Source organism: Lagenorhynchus albirostris, chromosome 6 (assembly GCF_949774975.1).
Source record: "Lagenorhynchus albirostris chromosome 6, mLagAlb1.1, whole genome shotgun sequence".
NCBI classification, from domain to species: domain Eukaryota; kingdom Metazoa; phylum Chordata; class Mammalia; order Artiodactyla; family Delphinidae; genus Lagenorhynchus; species Lagenorhynchus albirostris.
Window position 1 is genome coordinate 117,993,736 of NC_083100.1, and position 20,561 is coordinate 118,014,296.

At 43.7% G+C, this 20,561-nt stretch overlaps 1 pseudogene; it reads right to left on the reverse strand.

The window, feature by feature from the left end:
* Positions 1-1,715: 1,715 nt before the first annotated feature.
* Positions 1,716-4,095, reverse strand: LOC132521894 (protein Smaug homolog 2-like; annotated as a pseudogene).
* Between the last annotated feature and the right edge of the window lie 16,466 nt (positions 4,096-20,561).

A 20,561-nucleotide genomic window follows, 5' to 3' on the forward strand; every position in this document is an offset into this window, starting at 1 on the left:
CATTATTGCAGTTAGTGTTTCTGAACCCAAGTTCATGTGTTTAATGCACAGTGAGACCAAATAAACCAGAACGTCAACAATTAGAACAGAAAAATGTTTATTGATCAAGAGGGCGCCAACTGAGAAGATGGGAGACTTAAGTTTGTCTCAGATTCATCTTGCTGGTTGGCCAGGGCTTAAGGATTTTAAAGGCAAAAATGGAAAAAAGAGATGGTGGGTCTCAGAGTGCATGATCAGCTCATTCACAATTCTCCAATTGGTGCATGGTGAGGTAACAGGTTGATGTTTCAGGAGTCAACATCATCAGCCTTCTGATCCCAACAGGTCTGGGGTCTCCCTACATGCTTCTGGTCAGCAGTTTCCATCTAGTAGGAGTCTTGTTTCTTTTCCTTTTTCCCCCCCAACATTTTGTATCTTTAATAACATGCACAATGGTTACCAGCCATATTCATAACAAAAGTTATTCATAAAATGTATCTATAAATAACATTTTTTCCATTTTGGTGTGAAAAGCTTGAGAATGACCCAGTGGGGAGGGTTGAGGGGGACAGGGTGTTGGAATAGAGAACCTGGCTTCCCCAAAGCCTAAACCCCCAAATCCCTTCCCTCCACCTTGGCCCCAGCACAACCCATCAGTAGCAACAGGGATCGGAGGGTCTGTATGACTCTGGGGCTGGGACAAATCTCTGGCTTATGATATAGTGTTCCACTTAAGTGAGGTCATGACAGAATGAGGGGTGGGTGTAGAGTAATGGTGAAAGAAAAGGGGATAGGGGTAGGGAAAGAAACTAAAAAACATCCCCTTTCCTTTATTCCTTACCCTCAAGTCTTTCAGCAACCAGACCTGGAAGTGGAGAAGGGTTTGTGTTGGTGGAGGAAGGAGACGTTAAGTCAACACACTTTCTGACCTCACTGGCTGCCCTGGCTTCCAGCCTTCAACCTCTGCATCTGGGGAGCCAGGGCTGGCGGGAAGTTGGGGAAGGGCTAGGGAGATCTGGAGGAGGGGGCTCTGCCCTCTCCCCTCATAAAATTCAGGCTCCCCCTGCCACTTTCTTGGCTCAGAGAGAGACCTGGGGATTCTAAAAATGAGAAGGAATTATCAGAGAGAAAAACAGTTAAGAACTATGTAAATATGTATCTTAAATAGGCCTAAGAAATTAATTGCAGAGAACCTCTGATAAACAGGGCAAAAGGAGGTGAGTGAGAGGAGAGTGGCTCCTGTCCTCAGGGAATGATGGGAATGGGGAAGGAGAAGAAGGCAGCAAGGAGGTGACAGGGGTGGGGAGGGAAAGAGAGAGAGAGAGAGAGAGAGAGCTTGTGCAGAAAAACACACTCCTCTCCTCACCTGCCTTTATCTCAACTCCTCTCAATATTCAGGAGAGCAGATTATCTACCTCACTCATTCTCCCCAAATGTCAGATGGTTCTGAGCAGGCCCAACAAGATAGTGGGTCAGTGAGTCTCTGTTTCCTTGGGAGGGGCAGGTGGCCGACAGTCTGGAAGAGGCAGGGGTGGGATGGGGTCAGGTGGGGGATGAAGGAGGGAAGGAGGGGGCAGGCAGGCTGGCCAATCCCTGCCCCCTTTATCCTGGCTGCCCACTACCCTGGGCCTCAGCAGAGATCCCTCGACGGGCCTGGGAGTAAGCAAGGAGTGTGCCAACGTTAAACAAAAGTTAAAAGGGTGAGAGAGTAGAAAAATATTAGGATGTATAGCTGAGCCAGCCCACCCTCTCACTGTCATGGAGAAGCCCGTTGGGGGTTGGCCCCCGCCTGCCACCCGGGGAGCCTATGAGTGCGCTGGGCTGTGGGTCCCGTCAGATGGTGGAGGTTTTGTCTGTCCCATCTGTGGTAAGAAAGGGAGGAAGGGAGGAAGCTCAGGAGCTGGTGGGAGGCCCAAGAAAATGTGCTCACATAGCCTGTCGTGCCTGTCAGGCCCTCCCTGGAGTCCGGCTTCCCCTGGGGACCCCTCAGGATGACTCTGAGTTGCTCAGTTCAGAGGTGGAGATGCTGCTGGGTAGGTGGGAACTGGGTCAGGGAAAGAGGAAAGGCTCACCACACAAGGCGTGTTCTGTCATGCTCAGACACAGAGACTCCAGAGTGGGACTGATCTCCAGGTTAGGCCCAGGGACCGGGCAGTCTGGAGGGAACATGAGAATGGCCCGGGGGGACGAGTGGACTGGGAGCGAGTGGGTGCACCGCACAGAGCTGCAGCTCTGGCTGGGCGTGCTGTTGCTGCCACCAGGGTTGGCGAACCACAGGTTCTGTTGACCCTGGCCCCGAAGGCTGGAGCTGGTGAGTGCATGTCAAGGGGAGATGCCCCCAATACCCGAGGGACTCAGAAGGCCCATTCTGCCAGGCAGAAAGGCCTGGGGAGACATTGGGAACTGCCGCTGAGTCCGCCGGGCCACCCCCATCCCCACAGAGCCAGCTATGGGGAGTGAGTTGAAGCTGAATGCCCAGCCTTTCTGCTGCCGGTGGTTCTGCATCTCTAGTGTGGCTTTGCATGGGAAGGTGTGGAGGAGCTTCAGCACTTGCTGTTTCCAGGACAGCAGCCATTTCTTCTGTGTCTCCATGAAAGGCTCATGAGTAAGGCAGTTTTCGATGAGCTGAAGGTAACTGGTGATGCTTTCCTCATCTGGTCAGGACACTAGCAGCTGCGTGCACACTTTGCCCATCACCCGTGTAAACTGACTGGGAGTGTCTCAGTCAGTGCCGGTGCTGGCTCACTGCCATCAGTGGGAGCTGGAGCTGGTGGAGAGGGGTAGCCCTCTGCAGCTGAAGGGTCCTTGGCCTCACTACCCTTATCTGTGTCAGGGTGATCCAGGGGAGGCTCTGCACCTGACAGTGGTGGCTCCCCCACCGAAGACCCCGTCCTTGGCAGTAGAGGTTGTGGCAGCCATAGTGGCCTAGAGGACAGTGGCCCTGATGGGGGTGATGATGATCTGCTGTAGCTCCTGCAGAGTGTTTCACAGATTCCCACCTTCCAGCACATCCTTCTCCAGGGATTGGAGGGCACTCTGCCTCTCTCGTAGCTTCTGGATGCTCAGGGCTATCTTGTGGCAGGCACCTTTGGTCACATTCTGAGACTCCAAGTGCTGCTCAGTCAGTGTCATCATCTCCTCATAGCTCATCTGGGAGAAGAGGGCTGTGTACTTGTGGAAGTGGAGGCTCTTAAGCCACAAGGGCACATCTTTCATGTCACTGCCGTCCTCCTGAAAAGTGTTCTGGCTGGAGCCCTGCTCCTCCATCTGCTCACTGCCAGAGGAGGCCACGCTGCTCTGGGGCGAGAGGGGTGTGTGGCCAGGCATGGTGAAAGCAGCCCAGGCCCTAAGGTCCTCTGGACTCGGCCACTCACCAGAGTCCTGGGGCTTCGTGGGGATGAGTGACATGGAGTACTTCAGTGGGCTGGGGTGAATTTGGCAGGGGAGAACTGCATTTGCGTTGCTCCCAATATTGTTTATGGCTGGCGACACTAAGCTGGGTGGGTGGAAGGGTACTTGTCCATTTTCCTTGGGTGGCTTGTCCTGCCAGTCTTGTCCTGCCTCCCCAGGCCCCAGCTCTGCAGGGCCGCCCGACTCATTTGAGCCCTGGCTTGAGTGGTAGGTGGGCTCAGGCCAGTTGTGGAAGCCACTAGTTAGCTGCTCTTCCAAGGGACTCAGCCAGAGGGCCAGCACACTGCGGTCCTCCAGCGTGGTGGCCGGGTGGATGAGGGCATAGGAGAGCACCTGGTGGCTCTTCTTGATGAAAGCATTGCTCTCAGTCGAGTAGGCCAGCCATTTCTGCAGCATCCTCATGTACTCCGATTTGGCCTCTGTGTCACCCAGCTGAAGCAGGGGTAGGTGGGACAGCAGGAGGGACACCACCTTCTCTTTGGACTCGTGCTGCCACTGGCTGCCACTGGCAGCACTGTTGGCCTCTGACTCCAGCAGGGGAATGTCATTGTTGTCTGCCAGTGAGTGCTCCAGGCAGAGCTGCAGGAAACGGGCCTGGGTGTGGGTGACCAGTTCCAGAAATGACAGCAGGGTCACTGTCTGTTCACACTCATTCCAGTCCTGGAACCAGCCAGCAAGGATGCCCACATGGTATCGGAACATCATGGTGCCAGTCCTGGGGCCAGGGTGGGGGAGACAGTGGTGGCGAGGACCAGCTCTGTCACATGGTCTTGGTTCCAGATTCCTATTACCTCTCCCCTGAGACCCAGGGCTTGAGGACGTTCCCTGACATGGTGGCAATGGATGGTGCAGGGAGGAGGACACCTGCTCAAGTAGGGGGAGGTCTTGGTCTAGTCACTCGTCTCCAGGCTCTTCAACAGATCCTCAGTGGGACAGTTGAACAGAGCAAACTGGCCTGGCTGTCAATCCCTCACAGGCTAACTCCAATCAATTGGTAGTGGCTGCCTGGAACACTGCAGTGAGAAGGGTCCACATCGGCCTCCACTGCTGCTGCTGCCCGGGCCTCCTCAGGCCACTGCCACCCCCTCTCTGGCTCACAAACTCCCTTCCCTCCTCCCACATGGACTAACATTGCTGCTACTGCCTGGGAGTCTTGTTTCTTAAGAACAACTTAGGAATGTGTATCAGACACTGTTATATATGGCCTTCATGGAGGAACTAAAGATTTTTGACTCTGCTATACTACAGCTGATCTATTATTTAAATTGTTACCAGTTTTCCTGGCCCAACTGCTATCCTTTTTTATTACATGTTCACATTCTTCTAATCATTAACTCTAGAGCCAGCCTTTTGAGACTCAGGGAAGGCCTGAGAGACTAAAGCAAAACCTTTTTACTTCAAAAGATGGGATCACAGCACCTAGAATATGGCTTCAATCCTCCCTTTTCTTTGATACTTCTTAATCCTGGGGGTGACAACTGCTTTAGCTACTTCCTGCTGAACAAGGGTGAAGTTAAAAATGGTGAGGATTAGAGGAAAATCACAGACTTTGTTTTCAAAGAATTTTCTTTTCCCAAATGGCACTCTTGAATCCTGCAAAATAAGCAAAGAGGCTTTCTCTTTCTTTTCCCTGGCTTGCCATTGTTTCTTTTGTAATCACAACTCAATAGGAAAAATAAAAAGATTAATATAGAAAGGGGAATGTACAAGCCTTTTACATAATCAGAAGGTCCTGGTCATTGGAAGAGGCAAGAAATCCAACCTATGACAACTGAACAAGTATTTGTGTCATCTTTAGTTAACTGCATTATCCTTTTTCCTCCCTTATATAAAACTATTTGAACTCACAGCTCTTTTGCACTTTGTTGAAGTACCTGTTGAAGTAGCTCAGAGTCTTCCTCTAGCTTATCTTTTGGCTAGCTGTCTTCTACCTTTATAACTGAACTTGGGGGCTTGAATTCTAATTCCCAGCGTATGTAATCATCAATATCTGTGTTGTCTCAGATTTTATATTTTTTCTACTAACTCCAGTTTTCCAACTGTGCTGTAATTGCACCAGATTCCCATGCTATTCATTTGGAAAGTGTTGTTGTTACAATGTAAGTCAGGCAAAATTACCTACTCATTGCTGATGACTTCCAGCAAAATTTCCCTTTCTCATATACCATATATTGTTCTGTACTGGTGTCTTTGCTTTGGGCCAGGTTAGAGTGGTCTCTGAGTCCCACTAAGTACTGAGGGCACAACCTAATATTGATTTTGGGGGTTCAGCTTAGCATTAATACTGGCATCCAGGTTTGGGGCTCAGTTTTCTTATCTAATAGGGCACAACATATCCCCATAGGTAATATGAATTGTTTTTGGAAGATATTCTCCATACCAACTAGCTGAACTACTTGGTATAGCTGATTTTGACTAATTCAAGGAACTGAAGTAGTAAGCTGGCAATGATGAAGGTTACAGTTGCCACACATAACATCCCATAGCTTTCAGGGACCATAAGTCTCCCAGATGATCCTCTGGCTTTCTACTTCCAGTATGATGGACCAATGTTTGGATGTCACTTCTGATTCTATAGTTACCTTGAGGCCATAAAGTTGCAGTTGGCAGCTCGTAACAGATATTGTTTTAAGAACAATAGCTGGTGGTGTACTTGAGTCTGATACAGTTTAGAAAATTCAAATTTTCAGTAATACAGGAATGTGTCTAAAATCACATCTACAATGGCCATCCTGCTCTATTTTGGATGCCTGAACCACAGTTACTCTATTTTGATTTTTAAACGCATTTTTTCTTAATACTTAAAGCAGATATACAATGCATGTTGAATAAGCCACAAACAGACTCTTTTGGTTAATCTAAATTAAGTCATGTAAAGCCAGAATGACTTCTGCCAACCTCAATATGTGAAAATTTCTCTTATCATTCCCCCCCCTTTTTTTTTTTGTGGTACGTGGGCCTCTCACTGTTGTGGCCTCTCCTGTTGCGGAGCACAGGCAGGCTCAGCAGCCACGGCTCACGGGCCCAGCTGCTCCACGGCATGTGGGATCCTCCCAGACTTGGACACGAACCCATGTCCCCTGCATTGGCAGGCGGACTCTCAACCACTGCGTCACCTGGGAAGCCCCCATTTCCCCTTTTCAATTGCAAATCTTTCAATAGAAAGCATTGATGATCAAAGTATTTGTCTCTCAATGACAGGGTGGTTTCTTCCTGCCCTCAGTCCATCATGTCCCTTGTGTTAGACTTCCTTTTTGTGTGTTCACGTATATATATTTCCCTAGTTATCCACATTGGGTGTAACCTAATCAGACATAGTGAACAAGCTTAGAGGTATTCTAATGGGGAGACATTTTAGAGGCTATACATTTTATCAGTTATACCAAATTGTCACTCAAATATTGTACATTTGCTTTTAGCAGTAGACTTAAAGCAAGCAGTGCTATATGTCATGAGTAGTTATACTCTGTGGAAATTTCACTAGAGAATTCTCTTTTCCTCTTGAACACTGGGGCAAAAGTGTAGCTAGAAGTAAAAAAAAATAACTTTCAATTTTGATAGGGAAACAAACATTTGGTAAATGGTTCAATTGAATTAGTAGGATGGGTCTTACTGGCCTGGTCAGCTGTCTACAGAAGTTGTTGTCTTCTCATCTTGGTGAGAAGGTCAGCAGTCATTTGAGGTCAGCAGTCCTTTCTATAGATCAGCCTTGTACAGAACCATTCTTAAGTGGGAAATATGAATTCAAGGGTCAATTCCCTTCAGTTTCATTGTGCAAGAGGTATTGGGTTGGCCATAACATTGTATGGAAAAACCTGAACAAACTTCTTGTTCAACACAATACTTAAGAATACCTGATAAGTGTCCTTTCATCTAGGTTGCAGAAAGAGTCCTTTAAATTATGTCTTTTCCAGTATGCATAATCCCTGGTTGCAGGTCATGGGGCATCTGATCTTCATCCAAAGATAGATTACTATGACCAGCTTCAGAAACAAGCTTAGAATAGCCTTTTAATAGTCCAATTAAACTTTACAATAATGTAACATAGCAACAAGAAGCTATCTGGGAGGTGAGTCTTAGGCAATAAATACTGACTTTAACTAACAAAATTAGAATTTAATGTCTACTGAAACATAATCTTTTTCTCTCTAGACTTATTCTCATTTCTACTAAATAAAGTCAAATTATGATTAACTTGTTTGCAAAATAAGTCTGGTTTCAATAAATTGGCCTGATTACTTACATAAGTGTAATTGATCATATCAGCACTTAAAAATTGGCTGTTCTGGAAATTTTCATAAGGAATCTCAAACTGAATCTTTAAAAGGCCTCTCAAGGCCTGGAAATCCATGCCAAGGGCTTGCCACAGATTCAACCTGCAATATCTATAGATTTGGATGAATTTCTCTCTTCTTGAGATCCCCAAAATACCTTGAGATTCCTGCCCTGTCAGGAGGTGACCTTCCTTATTCACCTGATAATGCTGCTGGGAACCTAGGAGTTTTCCATTTCTGGGGGAATTGGGTAGAGAGAAACCATAGATGTTTCAATTCTAGTTACAAAGGTATAATTTACCAAGTTTTAATAAATCATGATTAGCTTAAGGAGAAAGGCTCCTTTCATCTGGAAAACACAGATTACAAGCTAGTAATATTTCATACAAAACCCATAAAAATTATAACCATATTTACTACTTCATCCAGTCCTGTGTAACCAATCCTGATCTTAATCCTTTGTTAACAGTTTTATGAAGCCATCAGCTTTTCCATTAGGATTCTTTAATTTCTTACCCAATTCAGAGGTATGATCTGAAAGTTATCAGAAACATGTACATATCAAAAAGTTCTTTCTATGAATTGTCTTGAAGATGAAGCATTTCTCCAAAAACATCAGCATGAAACAATAACTGTCTATGAATGACAAAAGACTTAAAAAGACACGGTTAAAGATCTGATTACAATGCAACTGACAAAGAAATTACATTGGTTATTACTGTGACATACAACACTTTAAGATAACAACTAGAATTATGACTGATAGCATTATACTGGGACATATCCAAATTTTAGAATCTTATATAATTTATATTAATGACATTTACCTGTACAGTACAATCTAGGAAGGTTTATCACCACTTATTTGATAATACTTCCCATGTAATTAAACATACTAAATAATCCTAATTAGCTTAATATTTCTCCCTGAGATCTCAGGGGCCTTGAAAGGTCTCAGGTGGCTTTCAAAATGTCCCAAAGTTAGCTAGAGGTCAAAAGAAATTTATTTAACATTTGATTTGAGGAAGTTTGTCAAAAATATCAAAAAGTTTTCAAGATACCTGGTCAAATAAGATCATAGGTCACTTTGAAACAGTACTTATTCACTTAACCAAAGTGACAATAAAAGATTTCAAAGATTATAATAAATTACCTAAAAGGCAAAGAAACACATAATCTGTTATCAAATCAGCATTCCAAGAAAACTGTGTTCTCCTGACAGAGAGAGAGAAACCATATCCAGTCATGTATCAGCTTACTTTTAATAACAAAATTCACTTACTTAATTAAATTCAATCTATACTTAGCCAATCCTGACCATGCATAAAACTCTTTTCCCTGGGTTCCTTTTCCACAAACTTTTTCTAACTTTCTGTATCCATACTAGTTTCTCCCTTATATTCTTCCTGTCCAAATTATTTTCTTTTCCCTTAACAAAATGCATTTTCATTTCTCACACCTTCTTTCACTGAAAACACACATCCTACTTCCCTTGCATGTTGAAATGTTTCCTTATTATTTTAATAGCTTTAATTACATATTTTAATTAGAATTCTCAACTCTTAAATACCTTAATTTCTGGTGAAAACTAAGAAGCAAGCAATTGTGAACACACTAGAATTTCCTGATTGGCAAACTTATGAACATATTCTATGACCTCTAAAAACATACATTTTCTTATAACATAATTTCTTTCCTCAATGTGGCACAAGGTGTGTGTACAATAAACCCAGACATTTGGTTTTTCCTCCTAAAAAGACAATATCAAGTAAACTTAGACTTTTCTAGCAATCAATGTTTCAATATTTTATCTTTTTTTAAAAAATGATCCAGACATTCAACAAATTCCCATAATTTAACTTAAATTTAGCAAAACTCTAAAGTTTCAAGTTACCAAAAATCTGGAAAAACTAAAGCATAATTATTCCTAGAGAGTTCACCTAAAAGCTTTTATCTTATTTATCTTTATTTCATTACTTATGATAATATTATCATACGAGGTTAATTTTTTCTGTTGACAAATTATACAGAAATAATGAGCTTATTAAATTTCAGTAAACCTAGGTACAATAAAAGTATTATACTTAATATGGATGATTTTAAAGACATATCTGTATTAATTAAACCAACAGATTTAAACTTGCTTTCATTCATTGAAATTTAGTTCTAAATCACATGATCATTTAAACATTTTCAATTAATCTGTTTTATATTTAGAAAAATTTGATTTGTAAACTCTTACTTTCCTTTAAGCCAATTAAATAGAGCTCACTTACTAATTAGTTTTTACATAAGGACAGACTGAACCAGAGATCTCATAGCTTCATTTTAAAACTTAGTCATGAATCTGTCACTTCAATATATAATTTAAAAAATTAGTTTATAAATTTTACCCTATTTTCCCTCTCTATTGTAAAACAGCTCTGATTGTCTGATACTGGCATAGATTACGGATCCATTAATGGGCCACTCTTTCCCTGAATCTGGGTAGTATTGCAGCCAGGCTGTATTACAAAGGAAAATCATCTTTTTACATTTCATTTGTTTGCAAATGAAAGTATTCCAATTCTGGAAAATGCACCTCAAAGGGCTGCGCTGAGGAAATGAATTCGAGTTTCCCATAGCTGGCACACTTACACACAAGACAAATGCACACGTACACACAAAGAACAAAATACAACTCCTGCAGGACAGAAACAAAAGAATGAAGTCTAAAAATTCCCTTAAACCTCCCAAATGATGGTCTCTCTTTTCAACAATGAACAAAATGAAAATGAAAAGATAGGGAATCATGACCCATGTGTTGTGGCAACTCACCTGGAAAATGCAAAACTGAAAATAACAGTTGGAATGAATTGCTTACTCGAGTTTAAAAGTTTTTCTTTTTGTTTTAGGTTCTACTAATTAAGCCAAGGCTGCAGTCTCAGGCAATGTGGGCTGTGTTTGCATCTCAAGGACACATTAAGAGTTGTAACTTCAAGCTTTATCCTAGGAATGCTTTTGTTCTCTCAGGGTTAGAATTTTGAAAAAAAAAATTATCAAACCATGTTTCTCTAACTGCATATGCCAAAAGAACCAGTTCTGGAATGTCAAGAGAGTTTCATCTTGGTATCTTTCTCCAGAGTCTAAATAATATTGTGGCCATGTGGTGTCATTTTTTTAAAAATCATCTTTTGTCTTTTCATGGGAGCAAAGCTTAAGATTTCCTAATTTCATAAAATACACCCTAGGGGACTACAAGATGGAATAGAGCCCTGAATTCCCATTTTGTCAAAATACAAAGTACTTACAAACACACAAACACACACACACACACACACCCTTAAACAGCAGTAACAGCCACACAGTTAAGATCAAACAATTCCAATCTCCCTCACAAATGGAGGCCTCAAGACAAAGCAAACTGGCCTGATTCCCAGAAAAGGATCAAATCTGAATCAGCTCAATTCTCAAAGAAGAATGAGCCCAGATGGAGGTGGAGGGGGGTATTCCTAGCTTCTGTACCCCAGAGCAATCTACCCGAAAACAAAACCAAAGGCTTGCTGAGGTGGCTGGCGCCTATTGGGAATAGTCCCTCTAAGTTCCCCATGGTAAAGTGGGGCCCTGGAAGCTACTAGGGACTCAAGAAAGAACTGCCCTCTGGTCAGGGTCAGTTCGCCATGGGCACGGACTCCTGGCTGGCTCACCAGAAATTGTTGTCAAACCCAAGTTCATGTGCTTGACTCACTGTGAAGCCAAACAAACTGAAACATTGGAGTATGGAGCAGAGAAAGGTTTATTGATGGAGATGGCACCAACCAAGAAGATGGAAGACTTAGGTTTGTCTCAGATCCATCTTGCTGGCTGGCTGTGGCTGATCTATTGTTTAAATTGTTACCAGTTCTCCTGGACCAACTGCTGTTCTTTGTTACTATGTGTTCACATTCTTCCAATCATTAACTCTTGATCCAGCCTTTTGAGACTCAGGGGAGGCCTGGGAGACTAAAGCAAAAACTTTTTACTTCAGAAGATGGGGACATTGGGGCTTGAATATGGTTCCATTAGGGGGAAGTGACTTTGCAGTAGAAAAAAGGGTTAGTGCAATAGTAGGAGCACTTTGACTGTCAAATCTCAAGACTCTCAAAGGTCAGTCAAAAGAGGATTTTCTGTCACAAGGAGGGGTGAACAAGGCTAGAAAGAATAGGGTCAGGAAGAGGGGTGAGTGGTGGCATAACCCCATAGTTAAGCAGGAAATATTCCCAGGTGGGTGTTAAGGAGGGCTGTTTTGTGTTGTAGTGCTCATGGTGGGCCCATATTGAGGGGTCTTGGAAGAAGGCATTTTGTCTGGATTGGTGAATGAATACAATTAGTTCAGCTGATCATTTATGAGGCAAAAAATGGGAATTTGGAAGGTCTATGTCTGGCCTTATTCTAGATAAACAATGGGAGCATCCACGAGTCTTGTCTAAGTCACATGGGGCAGGGTGGGGGGGGGTTCAGGAAGTCATTTCTAGGAACATAAAGGAAGTTTATTAACTTCCACTGTTTCCAGGAGCACTGACTCAGGGAAAGTTTAACATCATCACTATGAATTTCTTCAAATTACTTTTATTCAAACTTCTTACACAAATTGTTTTGAATAGCATATTGTTCATTATTGTTACATGATATACATTTATCATCATGTGGAACAGTTCAGAGCCACATAAGCAGCATCTGGACCAAGCTACATTTTCCAAGGGACTGGACATTCAGCAATGATTTAAACTTGTTTTTATTGACCATTTCTTTTGCCAAAAATAATGATTTTAATAAATACACACTGAAGACTTATCTGAGTTGCCTGTGTATAATAAATTCTGCAATGATATATTAATCCACAAACATTTATTTTTTTTTCTTTTTTAAGTTCAGGCCACATGCAAGGGCCTCTGAGTAGTCTGGTTGTATTAAAGAGCTTGCCAACACTTAGTAGCAGCCTCAGGGAGAGATTGAGTAGGGAGAAAGTGATGAAATATGGGTTTCTTTGTGAAAGCTCCTGGAGGGCAGGGACTGACTGTCTCCTGTTTCTTCTGTACACACCTCATGGGGCTGTGTATTAGATTAGGCACTTAATTAGAAAGCTTGTTTTTAATTCATCCACAGCACAAAATGTCCTCAAAATTGAACTTCCAAAAGAATTCATTTTGCCACCTCTTAGTTCCGGTTCTTCCAATTGGCAGGAAGAAATCAATACTGCACACACACCCAGTCTTAATGGGCTACAAGTGGTGTGCAAGGTGAGGATTGTGCTGCTGGTTGCTGCAGAGACTAACAAGAGGAATTAACATTCTGCCACACTCTTGAGAAAGGGGCGGGGGCAGACTTTATTCCAGTTGACTTCAGGCCACCTTGAAAATATCAGCTATAATCCAATAAAATAACGTGCTTATCAATCATACCTGTTCCCTGTTTCCTGAGCACCAGAGCAGAGAGCCTTTTGAAGGACTTAGTTGAGGTTTCAGCTTCTGTCCTCCTCTGTCTTTCCACAAAGCTAATTTCAGAGCAGGAGCAATGGGTCTAGGACAAATCCATATATGTCACAAATGCTCTGCCTTTGTGTCAGGTCTAAAAGCACTGCAGGGTCTAGGGGCCTATGAATTGGTGAGTTCAGCAACTAAAAGACTGCTGTTCATAGGCAAAGACCAGGAGATCTATCACAATACAGACAATGGATTTCAATCGAAAGCCCTTTTTCTTCAGGCCCACTTTATGTCCTGATAGTGCCTGGTAAATGAATTCCATTGACCAGAGCAGGGGAAGGAGGCTTCTTCCGTTTGGTCTTGGTAGGACTCCTTCCCAACACCAGCACCCCTCTCCCCCTCTAGACCTATCAGTCTCTCTCTCTACAGCCAGCCCACTGATGCTGCCTTTCCACCTGCACACTGATGAGGTCTCTGTTTTTATCTTTTACCAGCTTCTTCCCCTTTCACAAATGCTTCCCTGGAACCATTTCCTCCATGAAAGTTTTCATTGATTTCCTACCACTGTAGGAACCATAAAAGACCTTTTCACTGAAGGTCAGTGAAAAGCCAGTCCCCTGCAGCTGGCTGAGTCCATTCACAACACAACATCTGTGCCTTATTTTAGTGTCCCTTAGTACTAAAGAAGTGCTGGTGTAATGAGAGAAAAAAAAATAAAAACAGTGATTAAAATCTAGTGTCCTAGTCCTCTTCCCACCTCACCCTGGGCATCTGAGACTATTTGCATCTCTGAGAGAGGAACCACTAGGGAGGGAGAAGGTGGTCTTTTCACAAGTTTATATAAATAAGGTGTAAAAAAAAGAGCAACATTTAAGGGAAGTAAAGGCAGGATTGTGGGAATTTTACATTGAAAATGGAAGACTGGCAGGGGCTAGAAGATGAAACCAGGGAGGCTGGAGGTGGGTGGGGAAGGAATGGGCTGAGGGCAGGGCATTTGGGAGCCTGAGAGGAAGACAGAGCTCAAGAGCCAGCCAGTGATAAAGACAGGGAGAAGAATAGAGATAAAAAGATTTGCTTCTTACAAGTTCTGCCGTGGATTTTGCACTGGCTCTTTTTTTCTCTTAAGAGGCTGGTTGGGGAAGCAATTATCATGGGACATGTCGCCCCTCCCTGGGATTGCACCTCCAGTGCCCTAGGCTGGGAACATTGTCCTGACCCTAAGGGCTTCTTCCTCAGTAGAAGAAAGCTTTCTCTGTCCTGGGGTGCATTTTGTGTGGATGAAGTTTGCGGTGAACTTCCTTGCTCTGCTTAAGCATGTGTGTCATAACACACCTGGCCAGCCTGTTAGTTTATCTGCCCCTGTGGGAAGGGGACAGGGTCTTTTTCTGCAGCAGGAGAGGGTATCATTCAGTCTGTCTCCCATCATTGCTATCTGGAGAGACCCGCTGGCATGGGAGACCATTTCACACCACAGACCAGACCTAGATCTTGCTGAGTCTCTTCTCCATGAGTAAAGTGTTGTTCCCACCAGTGCTTTGCTTGTTGAGCTCTATTTAGCAACTCCAACCCCACAGGAAAGGCAGTGGATGTGGCCTGAAGTGGGGAGATCACTACTGGTGGTGGGCAGCCTTGTACTCCTCACCTCCACGAAATGGGACCCTTGCCAGGGCTTGGCCTCTGGAGCTTCCTGTGGGACAATGCAGGTAAAGATTTATATCTTGTATTCAGATATTTATATTGAGATATTCTCAGTTGCAAGATGTGTTTTACTTTAATGTTTTTCTATTTAAAACAGGGTGACCTAAGGCCCTGTGGTTATACAATTGCAATTGCCAAGGGCAAACACAGACCCTCCAACTTCTTGTTCTTCATCTCGTGATTGATTAGCAAAGATTAAAGCTGTTTCTCATGACTGATCAGCTAAAGTGGTAACTGAGACTTCCACTTTCATCAAACAAGTCCAATTGCAAATCACTCCATCTGCAGCTTGTTTACTCCTCACTAAAAACAGCAAGTCCACCATTCTGAGACACGCTGATCTGTGGATCTGGGGTGGTCTCCCCATTGCAATAGCCTAAATAAAATCATCTCCCTACTTGCCCAACTTTTGTCTTTGACACAGCGAAGGAGATAACAGTATGTTTCTAGGACAGCTGGGATGTGACCTTCTCCCTTCAACATTCCATTCATTCATCTAGCTTTATCTTCTGATGAACCAATATCTGAAGTCCTCCCCTTGGCCTACAATCCTGCAGCGTCAGAACCAGGGTTCCTCTTCCCATAGCTCACTCTGCTGTGACAAGAACACACCAACATACCCTTGCCTGGGGGCCCACTTCCTGAGCACTCGGCTGCTCATTCCTTCTCCAGACATCTCCACATCTGGTCCCTCACTTTGTTTCTGCCCAGATGTCCTCTCCCCAACCAACCTATCGAGAATTGCTGACTGCATTTTTCTTACCACCATTGCCTGAACATATTTATTTAATCTGTTCTCTGCCTCCCTTGAAGATAAACACATTTAGGGCAGGTGCCTAAAAAATTGTCCAGCACAAAGAACAGACTCAGTAAGTACCTGTCACTCACCTGCAGAGAGGAGGACCTCCCAGTGCAGCTAATGCACCAGCACAGGTAAGGAATGGTGTTGACAATGACATAGGGTCAAGACCATGTAATGACATGGGAGATTTTGATTTTATAAAGTAGAGCAAAACCATCAAATCTGTGCTTATAGTTACCTCTAATGGTGGTGTGGGGGGATATTATTGGGAAGATAGAGAGTAGTCTTGGGTTATATGCAGTATTTTTTTCAAGTAAACTGGGTAGGGCATACATGGATATTTGTTATATTTTCCAGTTTTTCTATGCCTGAATTATTTATAGTAATAAAAAGAGAGTAAATTGGAAAAGAGAAGATGTAAATGACACAGAAAAAACCTGTTTCAAAAAGTTTTAGGAATAGGGTAGTGGCTAGAGAAAGATGATGAGTTTTAAGATGGGATTAAATGGAAGTTCCATAAAATTAAAGTCTTTTGTTTGTTTGTTTTTACTTTCCCACCTTTAGAACCTAGAAACTTTGCCTACAACATAAAAAAACATTAAAGAAATACCTTTAAATGAATGAATGAGTAAATGAATGGGTGAGTGAACGAATGAAGCCTATCAAATCATGTCTATTTGTGGGTGGAAGTGGTGTGGTAGATGATGCAGAGGAGAGCAGTTTCTTATTAGAAAAAGTGAAGCTTATGAGAAAATGAGGGATCAAGATTAAGAGCATACATGGGGGCCTTTGACAAAGCCAGAGGCACTGAGTTTATTCTGTAAGACAGAAACTTGGATCTGGCTGCAGAGAAATTTGCAAAGTTACTGATGACAATGTTCTTCTTTGAAGGTTTCTATGTACTCAGTGAAGTAAAATTGGGAGTGGGGGTTGATAAATTGTGAGGGCTTAGAGGAGAGGAGGCCTGGAATCTTCCCAGAGCCAAGGAACGTGAACTTCCTAGGTGAGCTGTAGCTCTTCCCTCTGACTCAGAGGCTGATCTCTCCCTTCTCCATCCTGCTTCCAGCCCAGAAGCTGGCTGACACAGGCAACATGAATGGTTTCCTACAACATGAATTCTGGTTGGGTTTGGCCAATGGAGATTGCTGGCAGGAGCTAGAAGAAAAGGAGATTGATATTGTATTTCTTTTCCTCTTTCCCGCAGACTGGCAGGCTGGCTGCAGCACTTGGCCACAGGTTGTCTAGAGACCCTCTCCACATAGCTTTAGGGGTGATAATGCTGTTTCATTTTTACTAACTCTAGGCACTTCATTCCCCTTTGTAGTTTCTTAATACTGTGTCCATACTTTGCAAAGTCCATCTTTATCAAACTCTTCTCATATTTTGCAGTTTGATTGTTCTCTCTGTTCCCTGTCTAATCCATAACCTAAATGGCCCCAGGAAATAAACTCCCATATGAGAATTGGAGTTGTTTTCCTCACATCTCTGAGGGAGGCAGGGATAACCTCCATTCCAGGGGGGGAATAAAACTAAGACCACTCATGTCTGCACCAGCATCACTCTCCTTGAAGGTCATTAGGAGGGCAAGACATTGGACCCCCAGTGGTCATTGTGTCTGGGATATGCTGGCTTCTCCTGACAGCTTGGGAGACCATAAAGAAGACAGGGGACAGGAACTGAAAGACATGGGTATTTGTTCAACTGAGAACATGAGTGGTTGATCAGAAAACTTTGAAGGCAGCTTGGAAGGAGCCAGCAGATTTGGGTGAGGCCCAGGCCCAGAAGCTGACTGTGAGGATTGGCATGGATGCTGGTGGGGAAGTAGGACACTGATGGTGGGCCATAGATACGTGATCAGACTCAGACCCAGCTGAGAACTCTGAACCAAAAAATCCTGCCTGGGCCTCCCTCAGGAGTATGCAGGAGAGCGGCCTTCTCATCTAACAACCATTTTTGTGGCTGTACTTGGGTCAGTTGCCTCCCAAGATGATATGAATTTGCCTCAAGACTCATCTCTAATACCCCTCATTTCTCCAGGGATCTAAAAAACTAGTATGTGCTGGATATAGAAGTATAAAGTCTACTTCAAGAAAAACTATCTTGCCTGTTGAAAAAGTTACCACTCTGTGTAGGGAGCACATAGGGGATTGGAGTCTACAGATACCACAACAAGCAGGATGAAATATATGGCTACAGCAAGCCAAACCTTGAGTCTTTGCACTCACCTGGAATTTGAGATTCCATGTGATGGCTTGAGCACTTGGAAGAGGTGTTAATTCTAGGTACAGCTGGTTAGTTCTTGGCATATAGGAATCCAATGGCTCAGAATGTGTGTGACCTACCCCACTGCCCCATGCATTCCCTGCAAGAGAATCCAGAGGCCACCTCCTTCATGGAGGCATCAGGAAGTGCAGGGTGTGGAGGAGGGCACAGCGTCCTTGGAAACGCTTGTGATGGCTGTCCTATGGAGACTGTTGATGAGAGTAGGGAACACAGTAATAGAATTGAGTCCTCTTTTCCCAATGGTAATAATAAGATCCCGAGGGAGGAGAGGCCAGGGAAGCAGTTCATTGTCACAGTCAAGGTGGGCACATTGACCACAGTGAGCTTCAGAGACCTAAGCCAAAAGACAAGTTGATTGTAGACTTCATAGTAGTGAATTATATGGGCAGCTTCACATATAAAACTAGAAGGACTCTGGATCTGATAAGATGTATCAAGGGTCTTAAGAAGGATTAACAACCTCAGCCACTTCCCAGACCTAAATGTGTTCTTTGAAGGGAGGCCACATCCCTTTGAGAAAGAATCTTGCAACACATCTGAGGACACGCTTATTCTCTCCCCTCACATCGTCTTCAGAGGCAGGTGCAGTGAAACAGCACAAGCCATTTGCGGCCATTTAACAGAAAAATTGTACATTGGTGAAAAGAAATTTTCTTTTCTGGTGTTAATTTTCTGCAATTCTCGGTGACCCAAAAATACCCTATAGTTCACTTAGAAGCTCATGTAATAGCTGATCCTGTGGAACAGTGGACCCATCCTGAGGTGATTTCCCCAGCCCCAGAATGAGTCCTGGGATAGATAATATGCCGAATAATGTCAGAATCTCCAAGTTTATTCTCTATTCTATTAAGAAGTTTCTCATTCCATACCAAGATAGTAAAACAAAAGAAATACAATATCCTAATGGAAATTTTAGGGGCTAGTGCTAATCGCTGATTTAAAATTACCCTGCAAAATGAGAGACAAATTGTTGCACTAATCACACACACAAAAAAAACGGTACTATTCTTGGTGGTCCACTTTCAATCTTGCAGGCAACATATAACACATTGAAGAAGCTACTCCAACCTATTACCAGGTGACCTCCTGAAGCTGCAAGGTTTGAGGGACACTGAAGCAAGTAAAGGCCCTTCAGCAGGCCCAGGCTGTTGTGCATGTTGCCCTGCCACTTGGGCCTTCTGTAACATCATAGCACATTGAAGAAGTCCTCAGTGTCTGTGGCAGACCTCAATGGGAAAACCACAGTGCAGACCATGAACGGTTGGATAAGGTCCATGCCCTCCCATTCTACTAGTCTCCATTTTAAAAGCAGCTCTTGGCTCCCACTGGGCCCTGTTACAAATTGAGGACACTATTGTGGGAAACAGTGTCATCAGGCAAGTTGAACTGCATGTCGTAAACCAAGTGTCATCTAACCAACTGATCCATAAAGTTAGACGTGTGCACTGGTCTTGTGTCATGTGGAGTTTAGGTCTTGTGTTATGTGGGCTTGAGCCCAAGCAGGTCTGGAAGGCACACATAAATTACAGGAGGAAGTGGTTCCAATTCCCATAGTAGCTCTGTCTGCTGCTTTGTTACCTGTTCCTCCACGCTTGCCTACACATGACCTTATCTGGGGTGCATGGCCTTTATTTTCACGTACCTGTCAAAGCTGTGTAGCTACTAACACAACTCAGGAAGGAAAGGATTGTCATGTGCAGCAGAAGAGCAAACAGACTCTTCATCTTGAATTCAGACTGTAAAAGTGTGTCCTCACAGTCCCTGTGAACTTTGGGGGTTTACGCATGAGGTGCCAGACAATGCCTAACTGTGGTAGTTCAACATTCACAGCAAAGTTGCCATTTGTTCCTTCAGTGTTGTCTTTTTCTATCATCATGAAACAGGATTTAGTAAGCACTGGATTGTTTACCTACTAATTCTGGAGACAGTATCAGGAGAGAGAATTGACAAATTCGACAGAAAATCTGATGGAACTTTCATTGTTTCCTTTATTGCAGATATGAACTTTTTTCATCTGCTGAAAATGGTGGACAGAGCTGAGTATCTTCCATCTGCCCATCAGATCCACTCTCCTTCTATTGTCTGGCTCAGTGTCCACAGGAGCTTACCTACATGGACAACATCAACATTTCCTCTCACCCTTGGCTTCTGGCTGGCTTCAGACAATGGGAAGGACAGTGAAAATCAGAGGGAGGAAAAGGAGTGAAGTCAGACAATTCTCACAGCCCCTTCCCTGCAAAGTGATTCTTGATGACTGCAACTCTCCACAGAAGCTCCTGTCATGGGTCCCTTTCCATACTGCTCCCTGCATCTGCAGGTCCTGGTGACCCTCACCCTCAGAGGCCTACAAGTGCCTCCTCTGACTAGTTCCAAGGACTGCACCATCCCTGATTAAATTCCCTGTAAGCGTCCCTAATCGAACAGCCATCTGTTCAGCCAGGGCTCTGACTGCTGCACTAGGGAAATGTGGCAAATGAGCCAGGCAACCTTGAGTGCTTTTTTGATGTTTGTAATCTTTATTTTAAAGTAAAACAAGTCATCCTAGTCAAATGATTTACCTCAGTAACATTTAGGCGTTTAGGCACCAGAAAAGGTAGAACAGTGCCAGTTTATCAACAGAGTTTTGAATTTAAGGGCAGAAGTAGAACACTGAGCTAGGAGGGAACTGGTGTG